Source organism: Miscanthus floridulus, chromosome 15, assembly GCF_019320115.1.
Source record: "Miscanthus floridulus cultivar M001 chromosome 15, ASM1932011v1, whole genome shotgun sequence".
NCBI lineage: Eukaryota > Viridiplantae > Streptophyta > Magnoliopsida > Poales > Poaceae > Miscanthus > Miscanthus floridulus.
Genome location: NC_089594.1, coordinates 3,822,013 through 3,827,473, shown reverse-complemented (window position 1 = coordinate 3,827,473; position 5,461 = coordinate 3,822,013). Strand labels below are relative to the sequence as shown.

Below are 5,461 nucleotides of genomic sequence, written 5' to 3'. Positions count from 1 at the left end.
AAAGGCGTCGGGCGAGATGGAGACTAGCCCTGAGTCCCTCGGGCGAGGCAGAGCCACCTCAGAGGCGTCGGGCGAGACCGAGCCCACCCCAAAGGCGTCGAGCGAGGTGGAACCAAGCTCCTGTCATCCCAGTAAGGGGTGAAGCAACGCTCTTATGCGTCCAGAAGTTTTTAACGTTCAGTGGTTATTGGTTCCACCTTCTGGGGTACCCCGGTATTAGGTCCCCGACATTTATTTATTCTATTCGAGTCTGATCAGAACCTTTCACGTGATGGATTTCACTAGTAGAAAGGCGCGCGCATTCGCGCGCTCGTGCAGAGAAAAATGAGTGCTATGATGTGTTATGAAGCACTTAGATAATGTGATATGCAACCTCTAAAGTTAGGCCAATCCCTCTCCTTTATCCAGTAGCCCAAGAACTAAACCTTACAATGACATAAGAAATAATCAAAGCCAGTGCATACACTATGTTTAACAATGCACGTTTATTCAGCAAAGGTTAACTGAGAAACAGGATTATATTATTACAGAAACGCAACACCAGTGGTGGCACAATAGAGCATGTCATTTGTGTCTAAGCAATGAAGACATATTAAATGAACGAAAAAATAAATCCATTCCTACATTTTATCATGTTTGCCAAGAAGAATTACACAATTGAAGTGGTTGGGTTAAACAAGAACTCATCATACTGTCCTAGCGGGCTGTCCTTGCTGCCACCATTTCTCCATTTGCTTGCCTAGCAACAATCAGAACTCATAGGTCCGAAAAGAAAAGCGAGTTACATGCAAATACCTAGAACATGTATTGTCGGCGTCCAATAGACAATAATAAGAGAAAAAAATCTTTCGTAAAAAAGTTTCAGATGGCAACAATCTGAGGGTTTTGTAGCATAGGAAGCTAACACCTTGTCCATCCTGCAAAAACACTGTCCGGTTTCCCCTTCTTTAGGTGTCCACTGTAAGTCATGAACAAACTACCCATCATATCAGATATTCAAGGGCAATCTAAAAATGGACATCCTACTCTATGTTATTCAAAGTAGAGTTAACCTACAACCACATAATTTTAGGCTAGGCATATTTCATATTTTTGTTGCACAGAAGGCATCAAGGTTGAGTAAACCTAGGTTTGCAATTGGCAGTGATGAATTAAAATCAAGAGCGTGCTCTAAGGTTGACAAGCGCATTATATGTTCTACAGGTAAATATTGGAAAAAAATACTGAGTATCCGAAACAATATATGCTGCATACTTTCTCACTCATTTTTCTAAAATTACTGGGAAAATATTGTACGTTCCACGACAGGTGGAGAAATTATTGGAATGCATAAGTCAGTTTTTTCAGCAAGTCATCGTAATTAGGCCATAATTAGAATGGTTTGGATGTACCTAACTGGTGTTTAAATAACACTGGTATTTGTATTGTTGGGCAAACAATTTAAAAAAAAGATGTCGATTCAGTAAAAGTAATAAACCAAAATTCTAATATGGTCTGCAACTAAAATCCTGAAGTAAAAATAGAGTATGGTTAACCTGAACTAAGTGTGAACTTTATGTTATAAAATTATGTATTTGAAAATCACATATACTGATCAGAGATGGAGCATTTATGGTAGAATCATATATCTGAATATACTACTCTACTCAATCAGTAATACACCAAGGGAAGGCCTAGAAAATGCGTGCTAATCTATAGCAGCAACCTCTACTACAACTCCACATTTTTGTGTTTCCGATAGTACAGTGACTAAATGTCATGCAATCCTGCAGTCGCTATATGTAGGCTGACCCATATCAAGTTGCAACAACGGATATCATTTTAGTAGAAGGACAGAAACACTAGAAAATAATAAGTGCAAAAGTAAGTAAATAAGTGGAAAAGTAAGTATGGATGGCTTGTATTACCTGGTACATTCTAAAATCAACAATTCACAGAAAGAGCTCCATCCACTACTCCCTGATATTTTGCAAACAAAGAAACGAAGGTTAACCCCAAGATCTTTCAGGTAAGGCATAGTAGGTGGAGAAAATTCTTAAGGGCCTGTTTGGCTAGCTAGCAATGTGGCCAGGATTTATTTTAGCTCATTCAAGATTATGTAAATTAGGCAAACATTTTTAGTGGGAATCGTTCCAAGTTAGCATTGCAGCTAAACCGAACAATGCCTAATTCTTTTTTATTGGAAAAAGGAGAAACATGAACTGCAGAAAGGGCCTAAAATCTATACAAAAAGCTTCAAAGAGAAGAACCAATAGGGGTAAAGAATAGTGGATACTGTAAGTACAATTAATACTGGCATTGTTTACCAGACTCATAGAAGAAACACACTTGTATATGTTGTGACAAATTTTTTTTTTTTTGTTATTGTTATGCTGTCCAAGTGAACAAAGAAAGTGCCATCTAAAAAAAATGTCAACCTACAGCAAGTTGCATTATTCCAGTGATCAAAAGATGGAAAGGTAGCGCGAAAGTCGCAGCACCCTGCATACGCAAGCTGCATAGTTCCAGTAATCATAAGAAGGAAAGGTAGCGCAAAAACTGACATCAGTATTCATCTAAATTTCTGGTTGGAAACAAAGGCGGAGAAGTATAAATCATTCCATTAACGATCCGCACAACTCAGTCAGCAGCTTGAGATATTCCTAAATCATAATATATGTAGAAACTGAAGTAAACATCAAGAGAAACAATGCAACTAAAAGTGCAGGAAGCATCCACTACTTAGATAATGCTTGTTTTTTGATCGAAGTCAGCAAGGGAAACCCCAGCCTATTTTTTTATTTTTTTAATAATGCAGACCTGTTTAAATTCGCTCCCACGGGGAGTCGAACCCAGGTCTGCTGGGTGCTACTTAGGTACTCTAACCACTAGGCTAGTTGCCAGTTCTGCATCGCAAAGGTGATAAAGAAATGCAACTTTGGGAACCAAGAGGAGCACCTGACATGGCATCATTTCAATCCCCATGCACACCTTAGCTGGACCCATTGTCGGCCTGAACTTCATAACTTGTAACTGCAGCTTATTTAGTTCTCCAACCATGAGCACACAAAATCCAGATACATTGACTTGCCACGAGCCAGATTGTATGGTTAACCCAAAAATTAGAAATCTCAAAGAATGTCCGACAGCAAGGTAAGGCCAACAGACCAGCCCTTCTTGATGGATATATCATATATTTGGTGTCGATAACTATGTTTTGGAGAGGCACCTGTAGATGCATAATTGCATCAGCATACTCGAATATATTAGTGAGGAGGCCCGTTAATTTACTTCTGATCACATAGTTGCTCACAAAATTGGCAATGGTAGCTAATTATATTAGAATATATAATACATGGGGTCACGTAGCTCTGTGTGGCACCTATAGGCTCACTAATTTCTGAGCAAGCAGTATGTTTAATTACCATTAGAGGAAGGGATGCCTTTCTTTATTTCACCAAGTAGCAAAGGCTACATCTAAGAAAGCAGTATACCTGTCATAGAATCATGAAAGAATGTAACCATCATTATCATAGACTCATAAAAGGATTTTAAAATCAAGTAGATGTACTTTACCTTACAAATTGTTGGCAAGAAGCATAGCAAGGAGCAGCAATAAATTCTCATCATGTGTTTATTACTGGATGGCCATCCATAGTGCGAGGAAATATACATGTACAAATCTCACACTTGCAGGGACCTACAAAGTGCTTTGTCCAGAAATTTAAGTTGAACTATTGGTGCACAAAAGAGGGAGTCACTAATTGCCTGCTTTTTTTTGTTTAGCCTGCCCCTATAAACCTGGTAGATGACGACGTGCACTCTACAGGGAAAAATGGGGATCCAACAAAAGATCAAGAAGGAGCCACACATTACAGGAAATCTATCTATAAATAAAAGTAAACCACACCGAAAGTCCCAAATGTAAGCCTATCTTTACCTGCCAGCAGCCGATGGCCTCGGCCGCTATTGAGTATGCAGTTCCCCATGTATGAACGACCTGCAAGTGGAAGATTTACACATGCATATTTATCAGAATCGAGAACGAGAAGAATCGATCAAAAATTGACTCACAGGTTACCTATTGATATGTCATAGATTGAACATCAGCCTCTTGGAAACATCTCCTGCCAAGGGAATGGATTGGCCTCCATATACTATACATCGATTCACCCAAAATTTTAAAAAGAAATACCAAAGAAATCCCTGGAACAGGGGCATCCCAAAAGGCCAGCCCCCGCACGTGGCTGCTGCTGTCGCGAGCTTCGGAGCCGCCGCCGAAGAGGCAGGTAGGGTTTCTTATCAGTGGGAGGAGGCAGCACTGGGGAAGCCCACGAGCACGGCCTCGGTGAGATACAGCCGTGAGCCTCGCCGCAACCGCCGGAGGAGGCACCTAGGGTTTCGTGGAGTGGCTACAAACCGCCAGGAGGAGGCAGCGCACGGGGATCCGCCGCCGCGGCCACCGGCGAGGCCGACCCACGCCGCTCCGTGACCGGGGACGGCCACCAGTGGGCCTCACGGGGCTGGCCGCTGCACCGCGTGCCGCGAGCGCCGGCGCTCCGCCCGCGTCGGGGGAGGTGGGAGACGGGAGTGAGAGAGAGGAAGCGGTGAGGCAGCCTGTACGGGAGGAGGCGAGATTTTTTTGAGAAGGGTCGGGAAGGAGAATCAGGAGTTGGGTATTTATTTTGTTTTCCTGGATTCTCATTAGGAGCCCAGCAAGATAAATAGAAGTAGATGAAAAGTTGCAGGTGGCAAGTAAAAGCTGAAGAAGCTGATCCCTGTAAAATCTGATTCAACAAATCTCATCCATCGAATGGCAGATCCGACGGTAGGATGAATTCCGGGTGACGTGGCTGGTGACTCCTTCTTAGAATCCTTGCAGCCTTGTGTGGTTAAAAATAAATATATATATATGGCTATATGGATAATTCTTTTTCCATTCATTCGAAAATATTTGTACAATTCAAATTTTACCTGTAAATATATGTGATCATATGTAAGTGTAGGATTAGGTGTTTTGTTTTTATACAAGTGTGGGATTAGGTGTCAGTGTAGCACTGTAGCAGAGTCCGTCAGCAAGCAGCTGACATATGCTAGCAGAGTTCACCAAAGTGAGAGGACCAATAAGATAAAGAATCAATTTTGCAAAGAAGCAAAATATGGCGTCCTACCGCAGCCACTACCAGAATCCTTATATTTTGTGAGAGTTATGGTATTTCGTGAGAGACCACCGTCATGAACTTATTTCGTGAGAGTTATGGTATTTCGTGAGAGGTCACCGTCATGAAGTTATTTCGTCAAGAGTTATAGTATTTCGTAAGAGGTTATCGTCATGAAGTTATTTCGTGAGAGTTATAATATTTCGTGAGAGAGCACCACCATGAAAGAGTTATTTCGTGATAGTATCAACCACCATGAAAATTACCCAAAAGGAACATCTCAATCCAAATTCTAATTGCACACATGTGGTCCAAATGTCAAT

At 41.4% G+C, this 5,461-nt stretch overlaps 1 long non-coding RNA gene across 1 annotated transcript; it reads right to left on the bottom strand.

Moving 5' to 3' along the window:
• Window positions 1-236: 236 nt before the first annotated feature.
• On the bottom strand, window positions 237-4,204 carry LOC136509088 (uncharacterized). Its single transcript, XR_010772221.1, has 7 exons — window positions 4,061-4,204; window positions 3,920-3,979; window positions 3,556-3,802; window positions 3,405-3,473; window positions 2,938-3,208; window positions 1,908-1,959; window positions 237-958 (listed from the first exon to the last, which is right to left on the bottom strand). It is a non-coding gene; the product is annotated as an uncharacterized lncRNA (long non-coding RNA).
• Between the last annotated feature and the right edge of the window lie 1,257 nt (window positions 4,205-5,461).